The sequence below is a fragment of the Castor canadensis genome, chromosome 13, assembly GCF_047511655.1.
Source record: "Castor canadensis chromosome 13, mCasCan1.hap1v2, whole genome shotgun sequence".
NCBI lineage: Eukaryota > Metazoa > Chordata > Mammalia > Rodentia > Castoridae > Castor > Castor canadensis.
Window position 1 is genome coordinate 121,559,051 of NC_133398.1, and position 21,344 is coordinate 121,580,394.

General features: G+C 41.8%; 1 long non-coding RNA gene, 2 other non-coding genes and 1 pseudogene across 3 annotated transcripts in view; 1 reads left to right on the top strand and 3 right to left on the bottom strand.

Annotated features, from left to right (window-relative positions):
* LOC141415722 (uncharacterized) overlaps positions 1–21,344 on the top strand; it is a 92,934-nt gene that overhangs the window by 44,432 nt on the left and 27,158 nt on the right. Inside the window, exon 4 of the long non-coding RNA XR_012440663.1 lies at positions 16,801–16,836. This is a non-coding gene — a long non-coding RNA (uncharacterized lncRNA). The remainder of the gene's footprint in view (positions 1–16,800; positions 16,837–21,344) is intronic.
* Positions 349–479, bottom strand: LOC141415991 (small nucleolar RNA SNORA61). The gene has a single exon (XR_012440929.1). It is a non-coding gene; the product is annotated as a small nucleolar RNA SNORA61 (small nucleolar RNA).
* On the bottom strand, positions 1,210–3,803 carry LOC109676967 (KN motif and ankyrin repeat domain-containing protein 3-like; annotated as a pseudogene).
* Positions 14,819–14,925, bottom strand: LOC141415888 (U6 spliceosomal RNA). Its single transcript, XR_012440840.1, has one exon. It is a non-coding gene; the product is annotated as a U6 spliceosomal RNA (small nuclear RNA).

Consider the following 21,344-nt stretch of genomic DNA (forward strand, 5'->3'; position numbering starts at 1 on the left):
AATGTCTTGCATAGAGAAGCCTTTATGTCACCATGTTCGAGCTGTGTACAGCATGCAGGAGCCAAATCCCACTCTTGAATTGCCCATCTTGAAAGATGTTGTATCAGGTGTTTTCCAGAATCGTCAGTTGAAGCAAGCAGGAGAACACCTTTTCTCTCCTAAGGTTCCTTCTTGTCCTTCAACAAACTTCGTTCAGTGCTCATTTGCTAACGCTTTGTGCCTGGGTTAGAAGCAGGATGAGCAAGGTAAGAGCTTGCAGTTTGGAGCTACATGTTCTTCACTTAAGTGTTAGTATTTTTTCAACTGGAAGGTCTGTTGTTTTTGTTTTTGTCTTTTTTTTTAATTCAGTTCCATTTGGACATAGCCAGCATGCTGTATGTCAGACTGCAGTGCTGTGAGGCCAGCTTCAGTATCACTTTCCCTCCTTTTATGACCACCAAGGCCAGCGTTCACAACTGACGGCAGGGGAACCAAAGGGTTCTGGCAGATTTAAAACTGTTTTCAGTAGCAGTTGTTCTATATTTTTTCAAGCATAATCTTTGGGGAACCAAGATCTATAAAACTGGCAAAAGTGGAGAAGGGTTTGAAGCCAGGGAGTGGGGCAAACTGCCTGCTTGGGTTTGTCACCTCCTCTGGTTGAAGACTCCATAGTGAGCACTTGGAACCCTGGGTGGGAGAAAGGAAGGTTAACAAGTAGCTGAGGAGGCAGGTACCTAGACAGGTGGAACACCACGTTAGTGCCGCTCCATTCATTCCCTGACAAGTTGATCTCAAATGGAGAGTTGCTGGCCTCTTAAGGGTATTTTTGTTGTTGTGTTACGTTCTTTTTCTTTTTTTGTGGTTCTGGGAATTGAACTCAGGGCCTCATGCTTGCTAGACAGGCTCTACCACTTGAGCCACTCTACCAGCCCCTTAAAGGTATTTTGAAACAAGTGGGCATCATGGTGTGGGTGCCATGATGCTGTACCAAATGGTAAAAACATCCTTACTGAGAAGCTTCAAGAAGCCAGACTTCTCCTCTTAGTCCAATGTTCTCTCTTTGTGTTGTTGGTGGTCAATCCTAGTTGCATATGAGATAGTTATTCACAGCTTTTTGCACATAACTGAGCTTGGCCAACATGTAGATCGATTCAATTAGAGTCCTGGGGGTAGGGCCCAGTAGGGTTTTTTTTTTTTTTTTTGGCTGGCACCGTCTGTCGGCAAGCCCTTTTATGCGTTTTTTCCCCCCCATAGTTCCACAGCCTGGGTGCTCCCTGGACCTCCCCTGGAGGGTCCCCCATTCCTTGGTCTCCCATCCACCATTCCTTGGCTCTGACCCGTATCCAGCAGCAGGTTTGAGATAGCCAAGTTCCCATGGGATACACTGTAGTGCAGGGCTGTGTTCCCATTGCCATCGGCCAGGTTGACCACGTATGCCAGCAGCTCAGTTCCCATGCGTGTCACGCCTCGCAGCACCCCAGCCACGGACTCAGCCTGAGAGCGCCGCTGACTGGACACTTGAAACCATTCCTGGCCCACAAGACGCGCTGCGCTCTGCCGGGATAGGGGCAAAGAAGGTGTCACCATGGTCCAAGGCAAGGTGGCAGAGGGAAGCTGTGGACGCGCGTGGGGAAGACCCCTTTGGTGATCCCGGCAGGGTGGAAGTCTCCTGATGGTCAGAGTAGGGAGACCATAGGAACTCAAGTAGAGGGCGGAGGCCACACCTCTTTTGGAGAGTTCCCAAGTTCTAGAGGACGCGGTTCTACCCTTCCGGGAAAAATCTGAGGGAGAACTTGGAGGGGAGATAGTGAGCGTTTGCTCTTGGGAGTCCAGGAGTGGGGCTGGTACTTGCATCCGTGCTTTGGGAGAACCAAGGAAAACAGCGCTGTGCTAGGGCGGAGATTCCTTTGGAAAATCTGGGCTCAGCAGAGGCCCCAGGCGAGAGGGGACCAAACTTGGAATTCGAGCTCCAGAAAACCGAACGCACTTCCCTAAGAGAGAGTGAGGGGAGGTCCCTCATGGGACCTCAGCACCCCGACTGGCAAGGGCTCTCGCAGCACTCACGCCATCTCAGGTGACTCCTCGGGCCGGCTCAGCTGCCGGTGCAGCTCAATACACGCCTCTCTCAAACGCGGACTCAGCTCGCACCTTCCCTGTGTGGCCGGCTGAGGTTCTGACTCTGCCTCAGGCTTGGAATCTCGGGTATCCTCATTGTTGGGAAGCCCAAGGGTGCTGGAGTCGGATTTCCCGCTGCAGTCGTCCCCAGAGCCGGAAGAGCTACTCTGGGCTTCGGCGGCGCTGTCGTCACTGTTGCTGTCGCTGGCATCATCGCTGGACGAGCTCTCATACTCTCCATTGAGGACCCCGACAAACTGCAGGCTCTTGGGTCCCGGGCTAGGCTGGGCACCAGGTGTACCATCTTTTTTCTTCATAATGGACTTGAGGATGCCCGCAGGGGCCATGGCCTGGTCTCCAGCGGTGGATACAGATGGGGTCTCCAGAGTAAGGAAGGGGGTCTCTGCTGGGTGGTCGGTCTGCGTAGTCTTCTCTGCACAAACCCACGGAGTCTGGGTGGCGGCCTCGCATGATGGGGACCTGGCCGCCATCGCTTTATTCTCCGCAGCCTCAAGGGCCTCCTCCAACTCCTGCAATCGGCTCCGCAGGAGTTCGCTCACCCCTCGCTGGTGTTCCAGGCTGGCGCGCAGCAGCTCCAGCTTGCGCTCTGCGGCCTCGGGCAGCCCCAGCAGCGCCTCGGTCACCTACGCGTCCGCCTCAACGGTCTTGGGGACCACTTCCACGCTGGCCTCCCGGATCTCCGGCACTGCCTGGGTACCCGCCTCTCGGGTCTCGGGCACAGCATCGTTGCCCATCTCCTGGGTCTGAGGCGCCCCATCAAGGGTCGCAGCCACCCCGTCTAGGATTTGTATCGCGCCCTCGCTGCGCCTTGCAGCCAAGCTGTCGGGGCCATCAGCCCGAAGGCTGGCCCTAGAGCGGACGCCTCGCTCAGAGGTGGCCAGGCGTTCAGTGAGCCACCGCAGCTGGGCGAGCTTGTCCGGGCGCAGCTCAGCTTCCCCGTCTGGCTCTGGTTGCGCGCGCCCAGCCAGTAGCTGCGCCTTCTCTGTGCGCAGCGCACACTTGCTCTTGCAGCTCGGGCAACGTGTGCGCCTGATCTTCGAGCTCGCGCAAGCGCCGCAGTGCCAAGGCCATCTGCTCGCGCACCAGCTGCAGTTGCACAGGGCCAGGAGAGGCAAGGGCGGGGTTGGGGGCGGGGCTGGGGGGGTAGGACTACTGTGGCCAGACCCGCGCGGACTGCGCCTAGCCGCGTGGGAAGGGCTGAGCGCGAGCTCCACGCCTGTTCCTGTGCCTGCTCCAGTCGCCGGCTGGTCTCCTGGAGAGTGTGCTCAACCCGAGGGTTAAGCACGAGTGAGCGCGGTGACAGCGGCGGCAACAAGAGACCCGGAGATGCTCGGGGAGAGAGTGCGCCCAAAGCTCCTCCATCGTCACTGGCCAGGGACTCGCTGGATGTCCAGGTGCCTGGGCTCTGCACACCCGGGAGGCCCGGCCGCAGCGTGCGGGGACAGCGCGCAGACGAGGGTCCTGGGGCTTGGCGGGAGGCAGGGCCGCACTCCAGCTCCTCCATGTTCTTCAAGTCCAGGTCCAAGTGGAAGCCATAGGGCGTCTCCACAGTGTAGGGCGAGCTCGGGCTGCGGGCGCTCCCCGTGCGGCCCGTGCACAGGCGAGGGCCGCCCAGGTCTGCAGTCATGACAGGGGCGTGAGGGGCGGTCAGACCAGAGAGTTCCCAGAGAGAAGGACAAAAATAGGCGCCCCCCCCACCCGTAGGGGTTTTTTAAAAGTTCTCCAGGAGTCTGGGTGCAGTGGCTTAAACCTGTAGTCCTAGCTACTTGTGAGACAGAGAACAGAAGGATCTCTTTTTGCCCTAGGCCAGCTAGGGCAAAAATTTCCTGAGACCTCATCTTCACCAGTGGCTGGGTGTGGCGACTTGTACTTTGTTATCCTAGTTACGCAGGGAGGCACAGATAGGAGAATCATGGTTCAGGCTAGCCTGGGCATAAAGCACAACTCTATCTCAAAAATAACCAATGCAAAAAGGGCAGATGGAAGGACTCAAGTGGTAAAGTGCCTGTCTAGCAAGTGTTGAGGCCTTGAGTCCAACCCCCAGTACCACTGCCCTCTTTCCTCCTCAAAAGAAGAAAAAAGTTCCTCAGGAGATCTGAAGTACAGCCAGGGTTGGGGATCATTGCCTTAATTCACTGCTAACTGCTTTTAGAGGCTGTCGTTAAATAAATTGTGGTTAAAAATAAGCAAAGGGAAATCTGGAGGGTAACATGTTGTAATAGACAAGTGGATCTGAATCAGTTGACACATCTCAATTCGGGTTCAAATTGCTAAGCAGTGTATAATACTTAAAACTTGGTATCTGTTAGGGCAAAGACTATCTCTTTTTTGGGGGGGTTACTTCTTTACTCTTTTTTTCCTTTCTGAATATTTCAGGCTAATAGGGTAAAGCATTTGTTTGTAACACACAAAGGTTATTTTTTGATCTTTCCTTCCTGAGGTCCATCTCTATCAGTTAGCTCCTGTTCTTTGTCCATACCTTTAATAAGGCCCTGAGATGTCCATTTGGTTCCCATTCACCCCCCCAACACTGAGCAGTGAGCATTCCTAGTAAGTGGTCATTCAGTTTGGAAAGATGTATTTTAAAGTTGTTGTGAAATCCCAGTGGTTAGAAAACTTTATATTGTTGTTTAGTGAGGGAAAGATGCAGAAAAATGATCACATCACCTGATGTAGGGAGTTCTCAGAATAGGCATTGGCTATGAATGGCCTCCTAGTTTTTCCCTTGAGGATAGCTGTATTATAAGGCTAATTTTAAACACCCTCTTTGAACACTTTCAGATCTCTTTTAGTGTATTTCTCTCTGTCTCTGACATGCCTCTCATTGACAACTAATTTAGTTTTAATCTTACTTTGCTAACTTTCCAGAATAGTTCTTTTCTTCCTAGCTCACTCATTAATCTATAGATTTCTTGTTTTATATCAGTTTCTGCTTGTGAATTTTTCTGTAAATTGGTGGCAGTGATAATGGTTTAGGTCAGTATCTTTTTACTTTTTCATGAGATTGTATTGAAAATATAATTTAGTCTTCAGTTAGGTTGATGGCGATGACGATGACTACTAACTACTACTGGTTTTTATTTTTCTTTCATTCTTCAGACAGGGTCTTCCTATGTTTCCTAGGCTGGCCTTGAACTCATGATCCTCCTGTCTCAGCCTCCTGAGTGCTGGGATTACAGGCATGTGTAATCATGTTCAGCTGTATTAGTTAAGGTTGACCTGATAATTTTTTTTTTAATTTTGGAGACTGGGTCTTGCTATGTAGCTCTCAGGCTAGTATTGAACTTGTGATTCTCCTACTTTTGCCTCCCAATGCTAGGATTGTAGATCACGTGCAAGTGGGTAAATGTTTTGCACACATCATGGGTATGGGTAAATATGATGTATATATTACATAGTGCTTCGGAGTTGGTTGTGAGACCACTCTCTGTAGCAGTTTTGGAGAACTACTCTTTATGCCAGTGTACACAGTGTGGTGTGTAACAGTGAGGTTGTGAGAGTCTGTTTGCTGGATCTGGCATTCTCTCCTCCTCCTGTCTTGTGCAACTCAGGTACTCAGTGCTTCTGGACTCAATTTTTAAGGATGGTTTGGAGTACTCAGTGAGTTAACAGGTACAACATAAACACAATGTATTACGAACCATTAGTCACTTGCCCATTGCTGATCTGTACAGTAAATAATATTGAAGCAGAAGAAAGCACTGACTGTAAAGTAAAAAATGATGGCACACTGGCTTGCATTACCAGGAGACCGAACTGAGTGAAACGTCAAGTCACACAGTGGTAGGTGCCATGTATCGTAGCAGCTCCACCCTAGGTGTGTTCTCAGCAGAAATGTGTGTGTGAACCAAAAGATGTGGAGGAGTGCAGGAGCACTATTCCAAGTTCTCTAAAACCGGAAACAGCTTAAGTATGTGCAAGAGCTGCATGGAAAGTTAATTGTGACATGCTCACATAGCAGAAACTGTGAAGTCATGGAGGCAAATGAAGTATTGTGTATTCAAGAAATGAATAACTTTCACAAACATAGTGTTGAGACAAAAGAAACCAGACTCTCACGGTTCAGTATTGAATGATTCTGTAGACAAGTTCAAAACATGTTTGAAAACAGGTAAACTGAATGTATGGTGTTAGAGTCAGGAGAAGTAGTTAGCTTTGGAGAGTGGGGAGGAAGTGGTAGTCTGGCTTCTGGGCTGCTGGTGGTGGTGTGTTTTGTGCAATACACATATGAACAAACACACTGAAGATTTGTGGGTTTTTTTCTGTTTGTAGAACTTTTCAGTAAGGAGGTCATTAAAGTGGCATAGAATATAAAATAGCTTGTTAAGCAACAGTGAGAAACCAGCCAAATACTTGCAGTAATGCACATAGTCTTACAAAATGCATATTCTGATTTTGTTTTTCTAAAGTTCACAAAGTTAATGCCAGGTTGTTGTTTAGGGACACATAGGCAGCTAGTGAGGGAGGCAGCAGTGAGGGAAGCAGAGCCACTGTGAGTATTATGGAATAAAGAACTCTTTTATTACAGAAATAAGATCTCATACAACTCTGGGAGAAACTGGAAACAAGAGCCCAAAAGGAGGGACTATAGGATCAGGGAAATTCCTTAAGCCACCTTTCCTGAAGCACCTGTGTTTGGGTAGGCAGGTCAGCTGCTAGCACCTGCTAGCGTGAGGCCACATGGGCAAACTGATGAAAAAGTGTGTGATAGGCCTGCTCTTAGCATGTAGTGGGAGCTGGGGACTTCTGTTGGTTGGCGAGGCCAACAGCTAGGAGAAAAGCTCTTGAGAGAAGAGTGTGCAGACAGTCTGGTACCCTGCCGCACCTCCTTTTCTTTGTTTCAACATCTCTTTGGAAAGTAGTGGCTGTTTCTTCTCCATATCTCTCTGTTACCACCTCAGCTACCCCAGCCTTGGAAAGTAATGGGTGTTTCACTTTCACCTTTTAAATCTTGTGCAAATGCAGGAAAGGGCATCGTGGGAAATCCAGTCTAAGCAAATCATTGGAGTTAGAAACTGCCACAGTGATGGTTGCACAAGTTTATATGTAAACTTTTTAAAAACACTTCTCAAGTGGGTAGAGTTTATGGTATGTGAATTATGTCTTAATAAAGTTGGTATTTAAGCAAAAACAACCATAGGTTGAAACTGTAAAGGGAAGCATGGAAACAATTAGTAAAAAAGTTAGGCTGGTGATTCCTTTGTGGGAGGAGGGCTTATGAGAAGGAGTTTTCCACAGTTTAGAAAAGTTTGTCCTTCATAGGAGAGAGGGTCCACACATGCTTACTTATTAACATGCAGTCCTGTGGTGGCAGGGAGTAAAATAGCCCAGTTTACAAAGTTATGGTCATAGTCATTTTCTAGCTTTATAAAGATGAGAAGATGCTAACCTGGATGATCTCAGTGTTCCTCCTTGAGGTCTGGATTCCAGAATGGTAATTGTTTTTTGTTTTTTACCAGGTTATACCTATGTTACCCTAAACTGCTGATCTTTGAAAAACTAGAGAGTAGTAACTATGATGCTTGTTAACTAGGGCTCCAGACAGGTCTGAGAGTAAGTTTTTAAAATAGGTCAGTGGGGTAGTTGTGTCACTTTTAACTGAACGTATTAGATTTCAAAATCTGAGCCACGATTTCTTTGTACTTAAAAGTAGATTTTTACAGATTCATTAAATCTTCCATATCAAATCTGTTTTGATAATCAGAGAAACTGGAGCATTGTCATCATCTTTATGTACTGGAAAATGCCCCTATCTGCTCCCTACTTACGTGGTGCCACTTTTCATTGAATGCTTGTTATGGCTCTTTTCATTCTGTATTTAATAAGGAAGCAATTGTCCAAGTAAAAGGCATGCAGCTTTCCTGCCGGGGTAGTAGTCATACTGTAGTTTTGAAATGGATGTGAAAGTTTTTTAGAGAAGTTCAAAACAGAGAGTATCGTGTATCATTTGTATGCAAAGGTTAGATTTTTTTTATTTTGATCTAGTTATGTAGGCTTTTAGCTGCTGCTTTTGGTGTAGAACATACATAGAATGTTTTTTTGAATGAGATTATTTCGACATGGTTTAAATTTGTAACAATAGTCTCCTTATTACTAGTGGTACCTTTGGACTATTTGTAAAACTTCAGAGATACATTTGTCACATAATGAGATTCTTCAGAGTTTGATGATTTGAGTCAGATGTCACTTTTAATGCCTCTTCCATTAAGAAATAAATTTTGATGTTTTCTAAACCAATTCTTAAGCATTATGTCTGCTAATCCTTTTCATTCAGTGGTCATTTGGCATGCCTACCGAGTACTGTTAAAGAAAAATTTATTCATGATACGCCTGCCCTCACATAACCCCTCCCCCAAACCAGATAAACAGTAGCCAGACTGTATTCAGGTGGCTATCCATAGGAGTACAGCAATGGAGTTTTGCAGTAGGGGAGAGAGCGGACCCAATTCTGGGTACAAGGACAGATGAGGATTTATAGCCACGAAGCTGGTGGATGGAAAATTACTAAGAAGAAACATGTAATGAGGGAAGGAGCAAGGGAGAGAAGGAGGGAGGAAGGGGGAGGGAGAAATTATGACCGGTGTTAAAATAAGCATGGTGGTGCATGCCTGTAGTTCCAGTATTCAGGAGACTGAGGCAAGAAGACTGTGAATTCAAGGCAAGCCTGGGGTACATAGCACATTCCAGACCAAGACAGGACTATATAGGGAGACCTTATCTCATGAAATAAAAAAACAAAACTACAAAGACAAAAACCCTCTGTTTTTAGTTACAGAAGGATCTGACTTGGGAGCTAGAACCAGTAGGATTTAATATGACCTCTAAGATGTGTTAGCTGTTACCTTTTTCCAAAACTGACATAAGACAGATTAACAAGAGAAAAGATAGATTCTAGTCATATAGGTACTTATTTCAGGGGTATTTACAAAGAAATATGACTGAAAGGAACCAGAATTTAGGACTTGTATGCCATCTTAATAAGGTGGAGGGGAGGCAGAGAGAGGGCACTTATATGAAAACACGTAGCTCTTTGAAAAGTTAAAGGGCCCTTAGGATAGATGGGAGGTAGGCTAGTTTTGTGATGTGATTTGGATATGTAGTCTGTTTGGGTGTCTTCTTACCTCACAAGATTTGAGTTGTTCCTGAGCAGGGGATTTATAACAATTTAGTTCTTTTGGGAGGCTCTACATTTAGGCAGATAAGGCATTTTAGAACTCAAATACTTTGAGCTTAAATTTTTTTTAAAATGCTATAGTGACCTATTCTGGATCCCTTTTTGGCAAGGGAAGGGAGAAATTACTGAGATTCTGACTTGAGAGTGGTACTATAGAGAATGAAATACATAAAGAAGAACAGCTTTTTGCAAATTTGGTATTTATATTTTGTAGTTGAGCTTGGAGCACAAGTTGATTATTTAGATAGAGATCCTAGGAGGCAGTTGGGATGTAGAGATGTAGATCTGGGAGCTCAGGAGAGAGCTTGAAGAAACTGAGAGTACTGATGAAATTTTCCTAGGAGAGTAGGAAGAATGAGAAAAAAAAGAGGTTCTAGAAATAAAATAGAGGAAGCTAGAAAATGGGGGTGGGTAGGAAGGAAGTTGAGCTTACAACAGAGCTAGTAAGGAGGACTTGGTGATCATGAGGAGACTTGGGAGAGTTACATACCTGTTACTAGAGTCCTAGACTGTAGGAAAGCCTGACTTTGGGGACCAGCAGACCAAGTCTGACTACTTTGCCCCTGAAGTCAAACAGAAAATAATGGTGAAAATCAGGAAAGAAATTTATTCTGTGTAGCCATACTGGGAAGGCAAGGGGGACCAAGCATCTTCAACCTTGTATTCAGGGGGTACTGACAAAAGCTTCAAATTTAAATAGGGAAGGAAAAGAAGTGGGGGGCAAGAAGCATGCAAAGGTCAAGCATAGTCTTGGTTGATCACTGCCTCCATATTGGCCCTGTGGAGATTGAATAAGAAAGTTGTGGTTGCCCAGGGATAGTTTGAACCGATCACAAAATGTTCAGACCTGTTGTTCCTAGACTAAGGCGACCACAGGAGAGAGTGGTACAGAGAAGAGGATAAGTCAAAAAGGCAAGATGGGAGGTAGTTCGTTCGGGTTTAGGGTGATGACTAGAGACTTCTAAGGTTCCCTTCAGGTGGACTGGAACAGGATATTGTAAAAAATTGGGGTTGGCAATCTGTTGATTATCTTGTCTCTGCAAACCTTAAAAATACCTTAGTTACTCTTATCTTCGTGTCTTCAGCCTTGAACAAGAGGATTACCAGCTTTGCACAGACATTCCTTAAATGATTAACCTGTCTATGTGCAGAGTTGAGCAGGAATTGGACCCAAAGTTTAAGGTAGACAGGTACAGAATGCAAATCTTTGTCCTCCTTTTAGTTACCCACCTGGCTGATGTAAAGATTTAGTACTTTTTGCAAAAGCATCCTCTTAAGACACCATTATAAAACCAAGGGAGCACATAGTAGGGAGAAGAAGCAGTAAGGATCAGCAGTGCCAGGTTGCAGAATAAAATACGTGTTAAAACATTTCTTGGTTTAGTATATGAGAATAGTAGTGTTTTGAGGAGGAAGTAGAGGACTATTTAGGATTTGGAACAGTTGGCTTATCACTTAAAAAAATTAGGTCCCTACCTTATGCCCTATTAGCAATGTAAATCTAAAAATTAAATGTAAAAGTTGGAAATAATAGAAATACTAGAAGAAAATATAGGTTGATATTTACATAGTTTTCAGATGGTAAAGGCCATTCTAATTATGATACCAACATCAGAAAGGCTGGTAAATTTGACTCCATATAAATTCAGCATTTCTAAGTGCTAAAAAATACCATAAAATTAAAATGTAGATGGCATTCTGAGAGACATATTTGCTACATATTTGACAGAGATTTATTATTCTTTTTTTGGGTGGTGCTGGGGATCCAACCCTGTGCGTCATGCATGCTAGGCAAGCACTTTATTACTGAGCTACGTCCCCAGCCCTGCTTAATATTATATTATCCTTAACATATAAAAGAAAAAACCTAGCCCTAAAGATAAATCCAACTAAGACAGACTATGCAGTTGATTTATCTCCCTCGGGGTTAGAGAGAGGTTGGTTAATGGGTACAGGGTGTGGTTGGACAGGAGGAATAAATACCAATGTTCTGTGGCACAGTAGGATAGCTGTGGTGGACAATGATTAATTGTATATTTTGAAATAGCTACTAAGGAGGATTTTGAGTCTAGCTAACACAAAGAAATGATAAATGTCTGAGGCCATTGATACACCGACTACCCTAATTTGATCACTACATACTTTATATAAACATGAAGTGTCCCACAATGATGTACAATTACTGTGTTGATTAAAAATTTTAAAAAGGAAACAGTCTATCCACAAATGACTAACTGGAGATTCTCATTAAGCATAGCTCATTGAAGATGTCTTTGTCTCTCCTTCCTTTCAAAAAATTTGATAAAATGTCAGAAGGAAATCACAAAAGGTACAAACAAAAGGCAAGAGAGAATGAGAGTGGGAATTTTCTGTTTTTGTTAATGGTAGGCAAAGAGTTCGGTCCTCTTCCTGATGAGAACAAGTAAAAGGATGTGTAAAATTTAAAAGAAATTTGTGCCAAGGTAGTAGAGTTGAGTGTTCAAAGATAATGGATAATTCAAGCTACCTTGAGGTGGATATTGGGAGGATCAAGGTTAGAGGTTAGCCCTGGGCAAAAAATTAGTGAGACTCCATTCCAACAAATAAACTTGGTGTGCCTGTGATCCGAGGTATGCAGAAGGCACAGGTGGGAGGCTGGCAAAAATGTGAGATCTTATCTGAAGAATAGTTAAATCAAAAAAGGGCCAGAGGTGTGGCGTGGCTCAAGTGTTAGAGCTACTTGTGCATCAAGTCCAAGACCCTGAATTCAAACTCCAGCACTGCCCTCTACCAAAAACAGACAATGGAATGAAGTTTCAAAATGTTAAAAAGGTAAACTACCAAAGTAGAATTCTATACCCAGCAAAAACCTCCTTTTTTTTTTAAATTTTATTAATTTTTTTGATGGTCCTGGGGTTTGTACTTTGGGCCTCATGCTTGCTAGGCATGCCGTCTACCACTTGAGCCACTCCCCTAACCCTCCAAATTTCCTTTAAATGTGAGAACAAAATTTCCCCCTTTTTAGGGATAATTGATAAAATTACAGAGTCAGTAAGGACATAGAAAATCTCAGTAATACAATGAACAAATGTGACCTAATTATGATCTCAGTGGGCTTACCAGTAGATAAGACACAGTGGAAGAGAAAAATGGTGTACTGACAATAAGGAAATTAAGATGAGAGATGAAATACAATGAAACATGACATAAATGCAACATTGTACCTAGTAACTGTAGACTTTACATCCTTTTCCTATGCACAGAGAACATTAATCAAAATTGCTCATCTTGAAAGCAAGTCTTGACAATTTCAAAAGACTAAACTCAGGATATCAAACTTACTATAAAGATAGGTTCAATATTTGAAAAATTGATCAGTATAAATCACTAAATTAATAGAGTAAAAGCAGAAAAATAAGATAATGTCAATAGATACAGAAATTGCTTTTGATAAAATCTAACATCCTTTAAAAATGAAATCTCACGACACGTGAATAAAAGGCAACTTCCTGAATTTGGTAAAGGTTACTTAGAAAATCCTACAACAGGCATCATGTTTAAAGATGAACATGTTAAAAGATTTCTTCTTTCAGGTTGAGAAACAAGTACCTTATTTTTAAGGTACTTCTGTTATTTCTCTGGAAATTTTACCTAATTCAATTAGACAAGAAAAATAGAGTTCAAGAATCAGCCTGGAAAAAATAAAGTTGTGATTTTATAGATTATATAAAAATATCTACATATTACAGGAAATTCAGCAATATCTCTATAACAAAAAGGTTTCAAGATTCAAGGTAACTTTGGACACATAGCAGCAAACAGGAAAGTATTGAAACATTTACAGTATAAAAATCATAGTTTTCAGGAAAGAACTAAAACAACGCAAAGGCTCTATACAAAAGCAATGGACATTATTGAGCGATGTTAAAGACCTAAAAGGGGATATACCGTGTTCATTGATTATAAGACTCAATATTGTAAGATGTTGATTCTTCTCAAATTCATCTGTACATTCACTGTATCAGTCAAAATGGCAACAGTTATTTATTTACTTATTTTTGATGTGAAAATTGACAAGTGGATACTAAAATGTATGTGGAAAGGCAAACAACCAGGAATAGCTGAAATAATAAGAAAAACAAAGTGAGTAGACTTATGCTTCAGGGTAGCAAGACTTGCTATAGAAGGCTACAATAATGAAAATGATATGGTTCCAGTGAAAGACCATTTAAACAAAGTAGTCTAGGAAAAGAGCCACACTTCTATGGAAATTTGATTATTATCACAGAGGATTTTACAGAGTAGTGGAGAAAGGATGGTCACTGCAGTAAGTGGTGTTTGGGGACTGGGGACATAGCTTGCTCTAAGATGAACAAGACCCTGGGTTTGACCATTACAATGAATGGATGAAGAAACACACACACACACACACAGAGAGAGAGAGAGAGAGAGAGAGAGAGAGAGAGAGAGAGAGAGACAGACAGACAGACAAGGAGTTAGTTACTCATGGAAAAAATATAAGTGTGACCCCTACTTTACCCCCTTCCCCACAATTCCTAATCCATATCAGTCTGGATCTAGTCAGGAGTAAATTTAAAGAAAAATGTAATCTGAGGAATTACTGATTATAACAGGAAATTGAAGTATGAGGGACTGGCTAGTAAAAAGTGAAAAGAAGTCTAAAGAATGTGAGGAGCAGATACATGGAACAGCTGCTGACCCAGTGCTGAGTTAGGAGCACCTTTCTGTTAATCCATCCCCCTGTCCTGTCCCCCCACCCTCCCTACCCCCGGGACTGGGATCCAGACTGAATCGAGGGCACAGCTGTTGTTTACTGTTTTTGCACAGCAAGAGAGCCCTCAGGTGTTAATGCTGGAACGTGATGGAAATCTACCCTCTGGAACTTGCCAGAAGCCACCCTATAGAGTTCCAGAGAAAAGCTTTTTATGGAGAGGTGTCCACTGGAGGTACCTTGCTGTAAAACCACCTAAGTAGGATGCTGGGAGGAGCTGCTGGGAATTGCTGCCTGCGTTGTGCCAGTCTCTGGAGTCCAGAGAGGCTGAGTGTGCTGCAGGATCAGATGCTGTAGAATAACACACTTAGTGTGGAAAACCTGGAAACTGTACATATCAAGGTACCAAGATGACACACCTTTGTATTAACTCAGCATTTATTCAGTAAACATCACTGGATGTTCTCCCTATGCCAGACGAGATATATGAATGGACAGAATAGACATTGAGCTTGCCTTTGCAGACTTTAAGCTCTGGTAAGACATTGAGCCTGTATTGAGCCACTTGAGGTTCTTCTTTGTGCCAGGGAATAGGTATGGAGTTGCTACCTTCAAAGAGAAATAACCACTGAGGCTTCAAAGAGAAATAAGCCACTGAACAGGTGACTTAGTTAGGTTTATTAATAAACTAATAAAGCAGGTTTATTTTTAATCATAAGAATAAATAAACATATCATGTAAAGGGATATGAAGGAAAAATCCAGGCTGCTACTAGAGAGAAGGCTTTAATTTAGAGGGCAACCTTCTTTCTTTTTTTTTTTAATATGGAATGCTTCACGAATTTGCGTGTCATCCTTGCGCAGGGGCCATGCTAATCTTCTTTGTATCATCCCAATTTTAGTATATGTGCTGCCGAAGCGAGCACTATCTTTCTTAGGAAGCTTTTTTTTTTTTTTTTCGGTACTGGGGCTTGAACTCAGGGCCTACCTACACCTTAAGCCACTTCACCAGCCCTTTTTTGTGAAGGGTTTTGGAGATAGGGTCTCCAGATAGGTCTTGCAGACTAGTTGACAGGGTTGGCTTTGAACCTTAATCCTCCTGATCTCTGCCTCCTGAATAATTAGGATTACAGGCATGAACCATGGTGCCCGGCTTCTTAGGAAGTATTTTGTGATGGAAATGATGGTGATAACTTAGTTCCATGAGATGAGACGAGTGACCCAAACAGGGGAAGCTTGTGGAAGACCTTGTGGGGAAGAGCTTGGCTTCTTTGAATAAGTGAGAAGCAGAGGAGCTTACAGGAGAGGGTGAAGTGAATAGTCAGGCTATGAGAAGACATGTTACGTTTTGTTTTACAAGTGGGGTAGCGTGTACAGCTTCTGTTGGGATGGAGAAACCTTAGAAGACAGGGCATTCATTAGGCTCAGCAAACATTTGAATGTGTGTATGCTAAGCTAAGCAGTATTCAATGCCCCCACAATGTACAAATCACAAAAACTATCCCTCTCTTCGGGGAGCTTACCTTCTAAAGGGAGGAAACTGTTGACAAATGAATAATCTGCTATGTGATGTAAACCTGAAAAACAGAGCTTCTTAATGAGAGGTACAGGGGTGCTGAGGTAGGGTGGACAGTGGGATGGACTTAATATCACTAGAATTCCATGCACACTTGTTTTACTGTCTCCAGAGCTAGAATGACACCTGCCACATGTGAAGTGCTCAGTATATAATTGTTGTATGAACAAGTTAATGACACATGATCCCAGAGATAGGAAGAAATGAGTTGTGAAATATGGAGGAAGGAAAGTGAGAACAGTCATGAATGAAGACATATTGTAGAGATATTAGTGTGGATATTCCCAACTCAAATTATAGTTGTATTTGCTTTGAAAAGATTTGACTATTCAATTGTTTCTTGAATTCTTTGAGTTAGCTTTGTTTCATGGTACGAATTTTGTCTACTCCATGTTTCTCAGGTTTATTAATATAATTTATAGATCTTTCTTACCTACTGAGGCATTCATCTAGTGGAGAGCCACCTGTTTTCATTAACTTAAAAATCAAATTTGTATTATGTATTAGTTTATATATTGGAAATCTTTGATGACATGTCTTTCAGCATCATCCTGCTTAAAGTGTGTGTGTGTGTGTGTTGTTTTATGCCATTTAAAAAAACTAGTTTAGCTGCATTTAAACTGCAGTGATTATGTACTAAAATTAAAGTCACATTCCTTGCATTGCTACTGTGGTGATCCTGTAGTGAGTATTTATTTTCATGGGCCTTTGCTAAGTTTGCCTCATGGTGATCTTGTTTACTTGAAATCATATCGGCAGGGCATAACTCCTTTTAATTTAACATATGAGATTGTCCTTTATTTGCTGAGTCTTAGCGTTTTATGTAAGGATTCCAGTGCTTTGTATGACTTTCCTATAGCTAGAGAAGGTCTGCCTCCTTCTGACTGCTGACTGCTGGGTGTAGGGTGCTCTTTGTCAAGAAGACTTTGATGTGAGCATTGTAAGATCATTCTGGAAATTACCTTATGTTTGAAAGACTTCTCATGTTAATGAGAAAAATAGCATATAAAATCACTGTATCCTTTTTGCCTTGGGTTGCCTATCCCTTTCCATACAAATTATATTAGATTTCTGTTAGAAAAGTGCATAAATTATTTTTATAATTTTATTATCTGAAAAATTCTGACAATATAGGAATTGGAGATTTAAAAAATGAAAACTTTTCTGTAAAGTTGTACATCCTAGAAGATGATCAATGTCAACAATTTGATTTTACTTTTTTCAGTGCTGGAGATTGAACCTAGGACCTTGGATTTGCTAGGTAAGTGCTCTACCACTTGAGCTATGCCCCCAGTCCATTTGTTTTTATTTTGTTTTTTGAGATGAGTCTCACTAACTGCCCATGTTGGCTTTTAATCCTCCTACCTCTGTTCCTGAGTAGCTAGTATTATAACATGCACCACTATGCCTGTCTAACAATTTGTTTTATAGCTACGTGATTCCATTTTTGTGACTGTAATAAAATACCCATGGCTGGGAACTTTATAAAGGAAGGAGGTTTATTTAGCTTACAGTTTGGGAGGCTTCTCTGGTGAAGGCCAAACTGCTCATGATAGGTGCATGTGTGAGAGAGAGAGAGAACATTGCTAAACAGGAAGCAAGTGAGGCCAAGCTCAGACCCTCATCCCCTATGCTTACTTTTTATTGAGTTTGTTCATGTTAAAGAGTTCTTACACTGCAGAAACTTGCCAAAGCTCAAGCTTTTATAACAACCTTTTTGCAAAAAACCAGGGGCTAGAGAAGCATCTTAATCCTTTCCAGGATGTGCCCCCAGTTGATCTAATGACCTCCTCCTAGGTGCCACCTGTTAGAGATTCCACACGATATCTCAATACCTCCACCTGGGGATCAAGCCTCCGATGAACAAACTTCTGGGTGATACTCTAAAAAAAATCCAAACCATAGAATATCCTTCTTTGGATAAAAAATGTAAATCACGAATGTGTGATATATGTATGTATGTATGTGTATAAGTACGTGTGAGCACACACACACATACAGGAGAGGAATCATGTGTACCTCTTCCTTACGTGTTTTCTCCTCATCAGTGACACAGTGTATTATGGGCATTTTCCATGTCAGGGCATACTCGTGGGTGTGTCCATAATTATATAGCAAACTTTTAAACCATTTTCTACTTTGTTCTTGTACCTCAGTGATGCACGTAACATTCTCTTTTACATTTTAGTGTGTGTGTGTGTTGGGGGGGGTGAGGTGTGGCTTTTTAAAAATTCATATGTGCATACAATGTTTGGGTCATTTCTCCCCCACCCCCCCACCCCCTTGCTACTGGGCAGAAACTGTTTTGCCCTTCTCTCTAATTTTGTTGTAGAGAGAGTATAAGCAATAATACGAAGGACCAAGGGTTTTTGCTGGTTGAGATAAGGATAGCTATACAGGGAGTTGACTCACATAAATTTCCTGTGCATGTGTGTTACCTTGTAGGTTAATTCTTCTTGATCTATCCTTTTCTCTAGTTCCTGGTCACCTTCTCCTATTGGCCTCAGTTGCTTTAAAGTATCTGCTTTAGTTTCTCTGCATTGAGGGCAACAAATGCTTTCTGGTTTTTTAGGTGTCTTACCTATCCTCATACCTCCCTTGTGTGCTCTCGCTTTTATCATGTGCTCAAAGTCCAATCCCCTTGTTGTATTTGCCGTTGATCTAATGTCTGCATATGAGGGAGAACATACGATTTTTGGTCTTTTGGGCCAGGCTAACCTCACTCAGAATGATGTTCTCGAATTCCATCCATTTACCAGCGAATTATAACATTTTGTTCTTTTTCATGGCTGCATAAAATGTCATTGTGTATGGATACCACATTTTCTTAATCCATTTATTAGTAGTGGGGCATCTTGGACCACTTAGCCAAGTTTCCATAACTTGGCTATTGTAAATTAGTGCTGCAATAAACATGGGTGTGCAGGTGCCTCTGGAGTAACCTGTGTCACAGTCTTTTGGGTATATCCCCAAGAGTGGTATTGCTGGATCATATGGTAGATCAATGTTTAGATTTTTAAGTAGCATCCCAATTTTTTTCCAGAGTGGTTGTACAAGTTTACATTTCCACCAGCAGTGTAGAGGGTTCCTTTTTCCCTGCATCCTCGCCAACACCTGTTGTTAGTGGTGTTGCTAATGATGGTTATTCTAGCAAGGGTGAGGTGAAATCTTTGTGTGGTTTTAATTTGCATTTCCTTTATTGCTAGAGTTGGTGAGCATTTTTTCATGTGTTTTTTGTCCATTTGAATTTCTTCTTTTGAGAAATGTCTGTTTAGTTCACTTGCTCATTTCTTTATTGGTTAGTTCACTTGCTCATTTCTTTATTGGTTCATTAATTTTGGAAGAATTTAGTTTTTTAAGTTCCCAATATATTCTGGTTATCAGTTCTTTGTCTGATATGTAGCTGGCAAATATTTTCTCCCACTCTGTAGGTGTTCTTTTCAGTTTAGAGACCATTTCTTTTGTTGAGCAGAAGCTTTTTAGTTTTATGAAGTCCCATTTATCTATGCTGTCTCTTAGTTGCTGTGCTGCTGGGGTTCCATTAAGAAAGTTCTTATCTATACCTACTAATTTCAGAGTATTTCCTACTCTTTCCTGTATCAACTTTAGAGTTTGGGGTCTGATATTAAGATCCTTGATCCATTTTGAGTTAATATTGGTATAGGGTGATATACATGGATCTAGTTTCAATTTTTTGCAGACTGCTAACCAGTTTTCCCAGCAGTTTTTGTTGAAGAGGCTGTCTTTTCTCCATTGTATATTTTTAGCGCCTTTGTCAAAGACAAGTAGGTTATAGTTGTGTGGCTTCATATCTGGGTCCTCTATTCTGTTCCACTGGTCTTCATGTCTGTTTTTGTGCCGGTACCTTGCTGTTTTAATTGTTATTGCTTTGTAATGTTGTTTGAAGTCAGGTATCGTGATACCTCCTGCATTGTTCTTTTGACTGAGTATTGCCTTGGCTATTCGTGGCCTCTTGTGTTTCCATATAAATTTAACGGTAGATTTTTCAGTGTCTTTTGAATGTCATTGGAATTTTGATGGGAATTTCATTAAACATGTAGATTACTTTTGGGAGTATCGACATTTTTACTATGTTGATTCTACCAATCCATTAGCATAGGAGATCTTTCCACTTTCTATAGTCTTCCTCAGTCTCTTTCTTCAGAAGTTTATAGTTTTTCTTGTAGAGGTTGTTCACATCCTTTGTTAGGTTTACACCTAGGTATTTGATTTTTTTTTTGAGGCTATTGTAAATGGAGTTGTTTTCATATATTCTTTCTTAGTTTGTTCATTATTAGTATATAGAAGTGCTAATGATTTTTCTATGTTGATTTTATATCTTGCTACCTTGCTATAGCTATTGATGATGTCTAGAAGCTTCTGAGTAGAGTTTTTTGGGTCTTGCAGGTATAGGATCATGTCATCTGCAAATAGGGATAATTTGACAGTTTCTTTACCTATTTGCATTCCTTTTATTCCTTCTTCTTGCCTAATTGCTCTGGCTAGGAATCCCAGTAGTATGTTGAATAGGAGTGGAGATAGTGGGCATCCTTGTCTACTTCCTGATTTTAGAGGGAATGGTTTCAGTTGTTCTCCGTTAAGTATAATGCTGGCTGTAGGTTTGTCATATATAGCTTTTATAATGTTGAGTTACTTTCCTTCTATTCCTAGTTTTCTTAGAGCTTTTGTCATGAAATGGTGTTGGAACTTATCAAAGGCTTTTTCTGCATTTATTGAGATGATCAAGTGGTTTTTGTCTTTGCTTCTGTTAATGTGGTTTATTACGTTTATTGATTTTCCTATGTTGAACCTCCCCTGCATTCCTGGGATGAAGCCTACTTGGTGGTGGTGAATAATCTTTTTGATGTGTTGTTGAATTCGGTTTGCCATTATCTTGTTGAGAATTTTTGCATCAGTGTTCATTAAGGAGATTGGCGTATAGATCTCCTTTTTGGAGGTGTCTTTGCTTGGTTTGGGGATAAGTGTAATACTGGCTTCATAAAATGTGTTAGGCAGTTTTCCTTCCCTTTCTATTTCATGGAACAGTTTAAGGAGGGTTGGTATCATTTCTTCTTTAAAGGTCTGATCAGCAGAGAATCCATCAGGTCCTGGACTTTTCTTTTTGGGGAGACTCTTGATTGCTGCTTCAATTTCATTTTGTGTTATAGATCTATTCAGGTGATTAATTTCCTCTTGGTTCAGTTTTGGATGATCATATATTTCTAGAAATCTGTCCATTTCTTTACGATTTTCGAATTTATTTGAATATAGGTTCTCAAAGTAGTCTCTGATGATTTCCTGGACTTCCATGGTGTTTATTGTTATCTCCTCTTTTGCATTCCTGATTCTATTGTTTTGGGATTTTTTTCTCCTCATTTTAGTCAGGTTTGCCAGGGGTCTGTCGATCTTGTTCATTTTTTCAAAGAACCAACTTTTTGTTTCATTGCTTCTTTGTATGTTTTTTTTGGTTTCTATTTCATTGATTTCAGCTCTTATTTTTATTATTTCTCTCCTATTTGTTTTGGGATTTGCTTGTTCTTGTTTTTCTAGGAGTTTGAGATGTATCATTAGGTCTTTGATTTGGGATCTTTCAGTCTTTTTAATATGTACTCTCATGGCTATAAACTTTCCTCTCAGGACTACCTTAGCTGTGTCCCATAGGTTCCGGTAGGTTGTGTTTTCATTTTCATTGACTTCCAGGAACTTTTTAATTTCCTCCTTTATTTCATCAATGACCCATTCTTCATTAAGTAATGAGTTATTCATTAG